The 13577-nt window shown below is 34.3% G+C and overlaps 1 long non-coding RNA gene across 2 annotated transcripts; it reads left to right on the forward strand.

The window, feature by feature from the left end:
- The first annotated feature begins 4382 nt into the window (after positions 1-4382).
- Positions 4383-8066, forward strand: LOC126622409 (uncharacterized). 2 transcript variants are annotated; one of them, XR_007623442.1, is made up of 6 exons: positions 4383-4653; positions 5172-5235; positions 5340-5411; positions 6034-6151; positions 6960-7063; positions 7982-8066. It is a non-coding gene; the product is annotated as an uncharacterized LOC126622409 (long non-coding RNA). The 2 variants fall into 2 exon arrangements; XR_007623443.1 differs by lacking the exons at positions 6960-7063; positions 7982-8066 and having other exon boundaries at positions 6034-6155.
- The last annotated feature ends 5511 nt before the right edge of the window (positions 8067-13577 follow it).

The following is a 13577-nucleotide window of genomic DNA, read 5'->3' on the forward strand; positions in this document are numbered from 1 at the left end:
TGGCCATAAGGATCACCCAACGTGGATTAACCAAGCGGGATCCATATATAGTATGGATTAACCAAGCATACATGGCCATAAGGATCACCCAACGCGGATTAACCAAGCAGAACCACTAATGACCCCCCAATGCGGATTAACCAAGCAAGGTCAAGATAATCAGGTAGGTAGTGACCCCCCAACGCGGATTAACCAAGCACAGTCACACCTATAGAACTGTTAGGCAGTGATCACCCAACGCAGATTAACCAAGCATGATCAACCCTAAGTATAAATGGCCATACAAATCGCCCAACGTGGATTAACCAAACGCAATCCATATATGGTATGGTCCCCCAATGCGGATTAACCAAGCAAGATCACTAGTGACCCCCCCCCCCCCCCCCAAAATATGGATTAACCAAGTAGGGTCATAATCCCCTACTAGCCCTCAAATTACAAAACATTTCAATATGCAATTTGAATCACTTTTTCACAAATATTACCAATTCATGAATCAAATCACATTTAATAAAAATAGATCGATGGCCAATTATAAAATAATCACATTTTAACAGAAAACACATTTATAAAACCATGTCATATCCACAAAGGATATAATATAAAGAATTGGGTAATCACCATATCACATATATTAAAGTTACTTACCGAGACAAGTCCGCAAAGCTTCACTGAGTCTCTAGTAATACTAATTTTAGTAATTCAAATGGTTCAAGACCTGTTGACCAAAAGTCGACGGTGGGGACCACACCCTAGCAATTTAATCCGAAAGATACGCACATCATAATCTAGATCCGTAACTTCCTAAGGTACACATTATGCTCAAAGAACAACATTCTAAAATCTCATCGCGATCCGACGGTCGAATCTCTGTCAATTGCTAGAATTAGGTGGCGGTTAACAATTAATTTTAATAACTTAGAAATCTAATTCGGGAAGATCCGTACGTTGGATTCCCTATCCGTCAATTCCAGTTATCCTCAAATATTATGTTCTATAATCTATTAGGGTTTGGTGATGATCCAACGGTCGAATTGGTGATTCATATTTTGATGAAGTAATGTATCGTAATGAAACTAACTTCAAACAATCAAATTACGTCATATGGTTATCAATTATGGAATCAGGGCATCTAATTCAACTTAGGAAGACATCATCGGCCCACTGGCTTCGCGCCGCTATGGGTGGCGGTCGACCGCCCCGGCTGGTCGGAAAATTTAACTATTTAAAAAAAATACCAAATTTTACAGACAATTAGATCTCAGTGAGGGAAGAAATTTTCATACCTGTGGTCAAGTCCAATTCGGCCGGGAAGTGTCCCAATTTCATCCAAACCCACCGGAAACCCTAGAAATGGGTGTTCCTCGACTCATCACTAAAACGAACTCCGACGCCTCATCCAATGCTTGGGCCTTGCTCCAGGGGTTGAGGGGAGTCTATTGGTGGTGTTGATAGACGGTAATCATTGTCAGAATTACCGTAAAATGAGAAAACTCGTCGGAAAACCGTGGACTTTGTGGCTTCGGTTTGTAAAATTGGGTTAGATATTGAGAAATATAATACCACAAAGATGTTGGGTTCGCCGAGGGCTTTCCATAGACACCAAAATCAACTCAATCGGATGTTAGACGGAAGAGATACAACCAGATCAAGGAACCGGGTTGGAGTTTGAAATCTGGTCAAGGTTGCTTGGGTGTTTCCTCCCCTCTCTCCTTTCCCTCATTCTTCCCCCTTCTGATTGGTTCCCTTAACTCACATAAATATGATTGACCTCTTTCTTGGGAGTTTAAAATAAATTTAAAATCTATAGTTTAGTAACACAATTTCAAAAGTTCGTATCTATACCGTTATAATCCGGACTCGCAAATGGCTTTCGCTTATGCGCTCGTAGTTTCAAGATCTATTTGAATAGCTTAGTTGTGACCTCGAAAGGTCAACGAATTTTAAATAATTACTTTCCAAATTTCAAACTTCGTAACTAATTTAATTAAAATCTTAATCCAAAATAATTAATATAATTTCTCGAAAAATAATATAAAATCTTAATAATACAAATAGGTAAATTATAATAGTGAAATCCAAGAACGAGATTTCACTTACGATCTTCAAATCGTCTCCAGATCTATTACTTCTAGATCCTCGGGGTCAAAACATCATGGTCGTCGATAATAAACAGTGTGGCCCCAGAAATCACCTGGGAGAGGGAGCGGTTGGAATCGCCTGAAATTGCCGAAGTTCGGCTTTAGATACAACTCGAATCAGGTAGGGAGTTCCATTCCACTGAGGGTTCCTCGTTTTCAAGTCGTAGTTTATATGGAGTTCCTAAACGAAAAGGACATGGGAAGCAAGGGCGTTTGCAGCAGAATGGGTGGGCTAATCTTATCGGGAAGCAAGGGTGTTTGCAGCAGCTTTCAAAGGAGAAAAGAGAGGGTTCATTTGATGGTAGATCCATTGATGATTGTAGAGGATTTCAAAACTGTAGGGTTCTTAATGATTGCAGAGGAAAAGGGAAGGAGAAAACATGTTGAAGTGAGAGATTGATTTTTACACTCGATTTATTACTGACGATCAGGATGTTTTGATCATGGGGATTCGATATAATTTATTCGGAGAGGATCCTTATCTAATGGGAGAATTAAGCTACAACCTCATATTAGTAAAGTAATCTTAGAAATGCCAGATAAATTAGAAGATAAAAAATTATTACAAACTTTTTTAAGAAAACTAAACTATGTAAGTCCTTTTACTCAAAATCTGTTAAGAGAAATATCAAATTCAATCATGAAGATATAGCCCTCGTTAAAAGAATCAAAGAAAAAAAAATATATAAAACCATACAAGATCTTTCCTTACCATGAGACAATGATTACTTAATAATTCAAACAGATGCCTCGGAAATGGGTTGGGGAGTTTTCTATTGGCAAAGGATGCTCCAAACTCACCAGTTAACATGGAAGGACTCTGTGGAGTAGGTTTGGTACAGTTACTGTATCAAAATCCTCGTACCAATTACTGTACCAAACTTTCGATTTGGTAACATCTATTACTATTACCTTACCAAACTTTCGGTATACCGAAGTTCGGTATTGCCAAAAATTCAGTTGGCATGATATGACAATGGTAATGTTGAGAGTTGTCCCACATCGATAAGGAACAAGATTTGTTATGTGCTTATATGGTTTTTGACTACTCCCCATATTGCCAATTGATTTTATGGTGGAATCTCAATTTCATCATGGTATCAGAGCGGGTTGTCCTTGTGTGAAGCCAAACGACCACACACGCTCCACGTCACCCAGTTGTTGTCCACGTGTAGGCTTGAAAATCCGCCACACGTGCGGGGGCGTGTTGAGAGTTGTCCTACATCGGTGAGGGACAAGGTTTGCTATGTCCTTATATGGTTTTTGACTACTCCCCATATTGCCCATTGGTTTTATGGTGGAATCTCAATTTCATCAGGTAATTGCCATTTTATTTTGGGACAAAATCTGTTTTTGTTTTTTTAACCCAATCAAGGGCAAAACTTTTTTTGGGTACCTTTATCTCATACATTGTAGCTTAAATTCATCTATTATTCATTGTTCACAATTCACACACACAATAATTCAAATGATGCATCAAGATTCATGATGAAAATTAAGCTTACAATCCAAATAGAAGTTATGAACCAAAACAAATAGAAGTTAACAATCCAAATAGAATTAAAGTTTCAAACAAAATGAAAATTGGAACTAAACTTCAAAAAGTAGAATTCATTGATCAGTTATTCAAGCTTGAGATGTCGAAACTTTTGGAGGAGGCATTGAACTTGTAGAAGATTGAGCTTGTGTCAAACCTACATTACAAACAAACAAAACATATTAATTAGTAGTAAGAAGAATTAAGGTTGAAAACCATTTAATAACAAATTTACTAAAAAAATCAAAGCATATCTTTCTTGTTTCCTCTTCTTCCATTTCCTTGTAAAATTGAAGCATATCTTCTATTGGTTTCTTATAGAAGTTGACTTCATCTGCTCTAAGCCAACCACTAGTACACACTAGTGCCTCTACTATTTTAGGAGTTAAGGATGCCCTAAAAGGGTCCCCAACCCTCCTCCCTAGGCTAAATGCATTTTCACTAGCAACGGTAGACGTGGGGGTTACAAAGATATTATACATATACTAAAACCCAATCTCGAGTGGCACTGTTTTTCACTGTTCATGAACAGTGAAAAGACAGTAATGCCCTTCGCTGCTGCTGGCTTTCTCAACTTTAATTTTCTGTATTGCACAGTGAAATGACAATTTTACCCGTGTTGTGCATGTGTTGATCATCGCATAATGGGAAGTAGGATGCAAAAGCATAAGACAGCATTCTCTCTCTCCCTGTTTCTCAAAGGTTCCTTAGTGCTCCATTTTTCGATAGCCTTCCTCAGCGTTTTTGTCCTCGCGCTCCACGCGTCTCTTCTCCTCTGCTTTCGCGTTGTTTGGATTGTTCTTCGCTATCGTGTTCTGCCATTTTTTAACCCTTGGTGGCTTTTCTTTTGTTAATCTTTGTGTTCGCAGGTGTGGAGCCATTTTGCAAGGGAAAAATTCATCGGTCGGTCAAGGTTATTTAGCTTGGTGGGTTGGGTTGTACGGATCTTCAGCTTGGTGAATGTAATTTCTCCTGGTGAGTTGTTTTGGTTTTTTTACTGTAGGTTTTTGGTTTTATTTTGTCTGATTTTAGATTTTACCAGTGGGTTTCTTATTGAGAGATGTGTTTTCAAAATTTTGGGCTTTTGTTGTTGTCGTCAGTTTTTGGGTATGAGATTTCGATTCTGTTTCGTGTGTGGTTTAGTCATCTAGGAAAAGAACCAGGTTTCATGTATGGGTGTTCGCCAATCAAACAGAATTCAAATATAGACCACACTCATCCAATGAAATTTGATTGGAGGTTGGTTGAGTGTGGTCTATATTGTATGGATCCTTTGTATTTGAAGCAAGATTTTGATAAAATTTGAGTATTTTTTGCAAGTGACTACTTTTGTGTGTTCCAGCACTCCATGCATATTTTTTAGTAACGTACCAACAATTAGGTTTCCATAATCTTAATGATTTGCAAAGATGTGTTCCAATTAGTCTGTGAACTTCACTATTGTATAATATTTCAATTAGTTTAATATATTTTTTAACTAATTTTAGTATCAGATTGTTTTGGGTATTTGAGTAAGATTGTGAAAGAAAAGGAGATTGTGGAACTTTCATGATTGAGGTTTGTGATTCTATGTATTAGTTAAATTCTAAATTTTTAATTAAGTTCACTCATATATTCACATTCCTTTGTGCTTTTGTTTTCCCCAATTTTCTCCCATGTAGCCTGTACTCATGCAGTTCCAACTTTTCTACAAGCTCGATACTGTGAAATGAACCTTTCTGATCAATAAAAATGTATAATTTTTTCCCACTTTTGTGTATAGTTTGTGCTTTTTGTTGCTTAAGTAACATGAGAATATGTTTCTATTACCAACTATGGATTACAATCGACTATCATTTTTACATGTTTGTGCCTATCCATGTGACTTTTTCAGTTGATTTAACATGTTGTTATATATTATCTTCTTTCTTAGGTTCTTCAAGCATTTAGCTTCTTAGAATATCATTTTTCATATGGTTCCCTTAACATGCTCTGCCTCAATTTTACAGAGCTCTTACATTAGTTTTTTCTTGCCCCTTTTTAACTATTGACATGATTTCATCATGTTGGAAAAACCCTTTTTGGAACACATGTCGAGGGTCAACTAAAACTTAACAGATTTATATATGTATTATTAGCTAACTCTTAATTATGATGCCGTTAAAAAAAATTAAGGATAAGTTGAAGGGTTTGAAAGAAACTAAAGTCGAATTAATTTGAACCAACCATTCACTGCAAAATGATATATTTTTAGGTGTATTCACAATAAAAAGTACTATAATGACTGGTATATGTGGTTTATATTTTCTATATTTTTTCTTATAATCTCTTATACCTTGATCTAATTACTTTCTTGAATTTGATCTGTTTTTGTAGAAACTTGGTTCTAAGGCAAGTTGGAAATGCACAAAAGTTTGATTGCATCCTATAGAATTACCAGAGGTGGTCATCTCCATTTCATGCAAAATCAGACTTCTTTCTACACACAAAAACAGTAGGTAAACACACATTACCCTTATTTTGTTCATGATATAATTCTACTGTCTATAAATTTACTTCAATTTTTTTTTCCTCGCCAGAGATGCTTCCTTAATGATCAACATAGCAGAGAACAACTTTTAGTATTGCACTAAACAACATTCCCTGTTAATGTTCTTGGACAGAAAACAATGTGTTTTTTCATATCCAAAGAACTTCGTAATATTTTTAATAGACAAAATAGGTTTCTCTTTTGATATTTAAATTTGTTTCATTCATGATAAAATTGTGTATAATTTTCATTCACATTGGTAACTCAGTTTTTCATTCAAACATTATTTATGAAAATTGAAATTGCTTAATCTTTCATATAGTTTTCAATCCTGCAGCAACGAATGTGTACAAATTACCTATCCTCCAGTATATGTTTCCATCATGAGATCACCCAAAAGACAAAAACCACCTTCATTGTCAGTTCATTTCCATACAAGTTATCTTGGATTGTTACAACATTTAGCCCATGCTTAATATGAAGGACTAGACTACACTTGAAGGATTAAAAAGGGCTATCCATAAGGGGTTGATGTCTAAAGCGTATCCCTAATCTTATCCCCACTAATACGTTTAAAAATTGTAAGCATGACATATTGAAATTTATGTATATAAACTTTTTTTTTATAAGAACAGATGTAATTTAGAATCATACATGTGTCAACATCGTGGTAGTATATTATTGAACGACACTAAAGATTAATTATGAACTTAGACTATATGCCGGAAAAAAGTTGCTCATTACTTACATATAATTTATTTTGTTTGTTCAGGGAAGAGCATGGTGTCATGTGCTTTGGGTGGGAGTTTGTACCGTAGGAGAAGCTGTCGTACATTCTTGAAGCAGAACATCGTGCGGAGAACATTAAGAGGATTGGTATGTATTTGTTTACCTCTTTTTAGATTAAATAAACCCTTTGTAGATTAACTATGGCTTTCGGCTCCATTATATATTTGTGAAACTAATCTCTGCAGTTTTTCAATTCATCTAGCGTATTTGTTATTTTGAATGACACTAAAATTATTTATGGGTTATAGGAACCATGGGTTAAGAAAATGGGTCCAAATTCAGAGTTGCGGTCTTCTTCCCTCAAAATAAGAAGAAAACACTTCCTCAGCACCATATTTTGGCACCTCAGGTATATTTGTGTTCTAAAGCCTTCATGTCTTGAGTACTTATGGCTTTGTACAGTGCAAACTTTAGCTTATCGATCCAATTGGCTAGAATAGTATACTCAACCAATTTCATATCCTCTTGGCCAAAGGAGAGTATAATACTTGCCACTGAGAAAAATACTTCATATAATAGCAATGTGTTGGTGTGTGGCATGCTCAAATTAGGGATATTTTTCTGTTATAAGAAAGCCATAGTGAGTCACATTTTTGTTTTTTTGCATTTGGTTAATGTTTCAATCGTAAACGTGATTACGCAATGAAAGCTGAGGACACACAAATGATACATTAAGTTTGGAATTTGTAAGTTACAAGGTCATGGAAAGTAAGGTTTTGTAATTGTCTAATGACATGGTCAAAAAGTTGTCCACCTTATGTTACAATGGTCATCAACGAACACTGTAGTCTCATTTCGTGGGAGAAATTTCAAGGTAAGATGTTAAATGTTTGAAATAAGCCTAATGTTGAAATTTATTTCATTGTTTCGTTTTTTTGTATTAAAAAAATATTTATTGTTAAAATTTTCTTGGTGCTTTGTTTTATAAAAGATTCAGCATGGGGATTATTTAGCTTTCATTGATTGGCATCGGTTTTTAAGTTTTGTCTCTGCTTTTGTTTGTAGGATCAACCTGGGAAAGAACAGAACAAAGCAGAGCACAAGCATTATCAATTTATTTGCAGAAGTATTGCAGGCTTGCAGCTATCTGCACGACTCCAATAAGCCACACCAAGCTTACAACAGGTTTGCACACCTGTAAAGCTCCCTCTTCCTCTTTCTCTCCCTCCATTTTTTTTTCTTACAAGTTTCGTGTTAACATCAATTTGTACATCGATGAAATAGGAACATCTAGATTTTGAACAACTGTTTATATATATGTAGAGTTGTCAATAACTATTATATACATTTTATAAATACTTTGTACATATTTTGTATAAATACTTTTTACATATTTACATAATGGTTACAACACATTTAGTTCCTCATTGTAACACATACGCTTATCATCAAGTTGACATTCCCGCGGCATCGCGCGGGCTAAATTTCTAGCCTTAGCTATTTGTGAAAGAATTAGGAACTCTTTTGTGTTTGATTTCCACCATTTCAAGAGATCAAAGTCAGCAACAACAATGCTAATATAAATAGGTTTTATTTTCAAATGAATATTATAAATATGTGTTATATAATTATCTATTATATAATTTATGAATTATATATTATATTGTAATTTTGGTACGGTACAGTAATACCGTGGTAATGGTATCCACTACCAATACCGTACCATGAAATTTCGATATGATACAATACTGTATCATTACCAATTGGCACAAAATTGGTATGACACGGTTGACAATTTGGCAAAAAAATCCATCCCTATGTGGATATGCTAGTGGAAAGTTTAAAAGAAAAATCTCGTGGAATGACTAGTTTAGATTATGGAATTTGAGGGTGACAATCTCAAATAATAGGGGTTTTAATTTTGAGGGTATTTACGTCAGTTGGATAGATTTTTGGCTATAGTTGAAAAGATAATGTAAAAGCTAACATTTATGAATTTAGAGGTTAAGTTTTGACTATAAATAATAAAAACTTCTATGTTATTGTATTCTATAGTAAGTTTTTAGTAGCTTAACTTTAAAATCATCAAAATAATTTTTTCAACTGATCGAAACGGGTTACCCATAGGTTATTTGCGTGTAAACCCGTCATTAACGGGTTCTTAATAGGTAGTTCGAGAACAACCATTAGTTATTGTGTCGACTCGAAACACGTTATTTTCGTGTCATTATTGTGTTGTGTTGTGCTAATAGGTCGTATAAGAAATTGTCAGGTCTACCTACTGGAGACAAACCTGCTCCAGCGTGTGTTAGAGTATCACATTTGTTGACCTCTTGACAGGTTACACAAAGGCGGGTGGTCAGGTTACTTGCAAGAAAGTATAATCCTAAGAATGATGATCCAAGGATCCCTTTCTTTATTAATTAGAAGAAGGAGCAGATGGTTTGTAGCAATTTAAATCTTGTTAGAAAGATTGATATGTTCCCATCGAGTGATCGAGTGACCTGGTTTTCACAGATGATGTTATGTAAAAGTATTCAGAAATAAAGAGATGAATTTGTACTGGTTTTATATGTTCTAATGTTTCATGACATTAAGCGTGCAAGCTCTTCTCATGTTTTTTATGTTCTATTTTATTTATTTATATACTAGCACGTGCAGAAAGTATTTTTTGAATCACGGCGTGCTATGCTTGACTTACACGTTTTAAATGTATTTATATGTGTAAATTGACAAAAGGAAAGTCAAATATTTGAAGTAAATAAATAATCTTAGATCATGCTAGAAGAAACCCCTCATAAACCAATTAAAGCAGTTGAATTCACATAATAAAATCAGTCTCTATAGAATTTACAATAAGAATAGAGAAAATAATATTTAATGAACAATTGATTGAATCACATTATTGCTAGCCCATTGTGAGGTTAAGCTCACCCCTTCCTCCTTAGTGTAAATAATATCGTTTGTTAAAAAGAAAAATAATCATTTGACAACTAATTTAATCACATTATTATCTACGTGCAAAAGACCTTTTTTATAACCTACATTACACGTCTCTTAAAATGTTTTGAACATGTTTAAAAATAGAGAAAATAATATTTAATGAACAACTGATTGAATCACATTATTGCTGGCCCATTGTGAGGCTAAGCCCACCCCCCTGTCACGTCCCGACCCAAGAATAAACACTATTCACGAGTTAGGGTGTGAGCCATATCTTACTATAGAAATAAATTCTACAACCAAGATATGATGGAAAATTAAATTAAATTAGAACGATTACACAATACATCATATAACAAATCTTACATAATAATAGATTGAGTTTACCACATATAATTTATTGAATACGCAGCGGAAATAAAATATTAATATACAAAATTAATTCATAACAAAAGTACCAACTAAAATAATAATTGAAATGAGTAGCTCTTACAAATACATAAAATGTATGCAATGAGATGCATAAATGTACTCACCCCCTTCTAATCCTGTCAACCCATACCTAAGGCACCCAAACCTGCACGTCCCATACCATGCTTATACCACTTGGCTCCGAATACCTTAGAATATGAGTTAACTCCCGTTCATCCCTTAAACACAATTTTTTGTAATTAAATTCTCAGTTTCCACTTTATTATATAGGCACTTCCCCCGACGCCCAATTGTATATTCAAGCCTTTCCCGCGATGTCTGACATATACAAGATTTCATTATTTTATAATCAACCGGTTGTATACTCAAGCTCTTCCCCCGACGCCTAACGTATACAAGGTTCATTATTTTATATTCAAGGCAAACTTCAGCCCTTGAATATCCTCACATCTCAAACACAACTTAACTCTTTTTCCTACTTTACAAGAATGCTTATGTATATGCCATGTAACAAGGATATTAATAATCATATGCTCTAAAATATCTGCAACACTAATCAAATTGATAGTGACAAGAGTAATATAATCATAATATTAACAACAAAGTAATAATCTTTAATGTAAATGATAAGCAATATGTTACCAATGCCTCCTTGAGTCGATCCTTCTTTACCATTAAGTTTCTATTAAAAACTCAGTATTTTATTAATAAATGGTTTACTCAACTCAAATTTATTGTAATTAGACAAAGGAACACGGAGATTTAAGTGGTTCACCAATTTGGCTACGTCCACTACGGTTGTGTTTGTATTTCACTAGGTAATGAGGATTTACAAATACATGATAATGACTTAAAAGCCTTGACAAAAATATGTAAGAAAAGTGATATGAGAAGGACGGTTTTGCTCCCTTTTCTTCCCCCCTTCTTTGCTCTCTCCTCCTCCTTCCTTTATATGTGTTTCTTCCCTTGAATTCCTCCCCTTTGAAGCTCTATACGTATATATTAACCTTGTTTGCTTCTTTTCTTTATGATTCATGGCACATGTGTTCCAATAGCAAGACACCAATTGTTGTTCTCATCATTAGCCATGATATGTGGTCCAATAGAAAAACAACAAATGTTAAGCTAATCATTAGCCCTAATATGTGTTCAAATAGAAACACACCAAATGTGAAGTTAATCATTGACAATAGGACGTGTTCAAATGGCAAAGAGACATGTGTTTAAGTTAATCATGAACTAATGAATATCATGCAAGATGGATGCAAGCATCAAAGGCCACGTAAAATGTTCTAACCACAATAAGTTGTCATCTTCCTCTATTTAGAGTGGTGAATATTATCCTAATGATTAAGATTCCTGTAGGTTGATGAGTAAGCACTTCTAATACCTCAAGGTGTTGCCACCTACATGCAAATAGACTAACATACACATGCTATAGACTCCACCTCTTCACCCTAATTATTAGCTTCTATTAATTACCAACTTCCACCTCATTCTTTGGAGAAAAATCAAGCTAACTCTACTAGAAAATTCCCACCTCTCGGAGGAGCTTAACTCTCCAACCCTTTTACACTTCACTAATTAAAGATAAAAAAGTCTAACAAGGGTAACTTAATTGCTATTGGCACGAAAAGGGTAAGTAGAAACCCTAACAATCAAACTAATGCATATATATACATACATATAAGATACACAGTTACTGGACAAAGTTACAAAATTATGATGATGATGCCAAAAAAATAGAAACCTCTCTAGTTGGAGACATTTCAGTATTAAAGTACTTGTTAGGCACAAAAATATATTTTTGTAGTGAAAGAATCCCTACTAACTTACATGTCGAAAATACAAATTCTTGTACTTGTAATATATAAAAGGAAATTCAAAAATAAAATCATCATATTTGAAATAGATATAAGTACTTGCACACATATTTATAAAACCATTTTTTTAATACGGGATATTACACCCTCCCCCTTAGTGTAAATAATATCGTTTGTTAAAAAAAAACAATTGATGAGTCAATATTATATTATATATTTCACCCTATTCTTAGTATAATTTGATAATTATTTTGGTAGAATTTTGATATTTTGCTTTATATTTTCAACATAGGACATTTGACTTCTTTTGAAGAAAAAGGTGACCAAACGGACGAATTTTGGAGTGATTCAAATTGGAGGACATTTGTGTGTTCCTTAGCTTGTTCATGTCAAAATATCAGCAATTTCTTCCAAGCGGTTATTTCCTGGAGATTAAATGAAGGAGCAGTGCGTGTTGCTGGAAAGTGAAGTTTCTGGGCTTAAACTGCGTTTTTGGAGCCCAAGATGACTTCGGATGGGTTCGTGGCATTCCAGAGAAGTGTTCAGAATAGTCAAAGCTTTAAATCCAGCTATTTTGGGCCAGTTTTGGAGCTGATATGGGTCCAAAACGTGGCTGTGCAGATTTTTGGGCGAATTTACCAAGTCAATTTAGGATTATGTTTCTTATTTTATTTTAATTTATTTAGTTTCCTAGTCTTATTCTATACCTTTTATTAGGTGAATTTTATTTAGAGTAGTACAAATAAGCTTTTTGGTAGACCTATGGTTTTTTAGAGAGAACGCATTCAATTTTTGGAGAGAAGATTTGGGACAAAGTTTAGAGTGCTTAAACTGTCTTTATGTCTTAATGATTCACGACTATTAGGATGTTTAGATAAGTAATTAGATGCAATTTGGTCGGAATACCACCGAGGAATTGAGTATTGCTTCTTGTGATTAATAGTTGTAATTTCACCTAGGATGAATACCACGTCTTAGGGGTTGCATGGTTTTTCAAAGAGTTTTCACAAAACGTAATGAGTCATGCATGTTTATATTTGATCTGAATACCACAGATAGATTGCATGTTTGATATACGTTCTAGCTTGAATACCACGAGTAGAATATGCATTAGAAAAACCTAACTTTCAAAGTTGCATGAATAATTCATAAGTAATTAGTAAATCTACGTAGGATTGTTAAGAGGATGGCGAAACCCTAGTACCTTCTTACTTTGAATTCTAAAAATTGTTTTTTTTTTCCTTCTTTAAAAATTGCAGATTTTAGTTAACCTTTTTAATTAAATTCGTTTTTCTTAATTTAGGTCATTAAATCATCATTTTCTAAAACTTTATTCTAAATAATTAGTTGAGATTTGATTTTGCATTAATTTATTTAAATTAATCCCTGCGGATAACGACTTTGCTTGAGCCAATTATACTACAATAACCTTATTTCTCTTGCAAGTTATACAACAATAACCT

Source organism: Malus sylvestris, chromosome 1, assembly GCF_916048215.2.
Source record: "Malus sylvestris chromosome 1, drMalSylv7.2, whole genome shotgun sequence".
NCBI classification, from domain to species: Eukaryota; Viridiplantae; Streptophyta; class Magnoliopsida; order Rosales; family Rosaceae; genus Malus; species Malus sylvestris.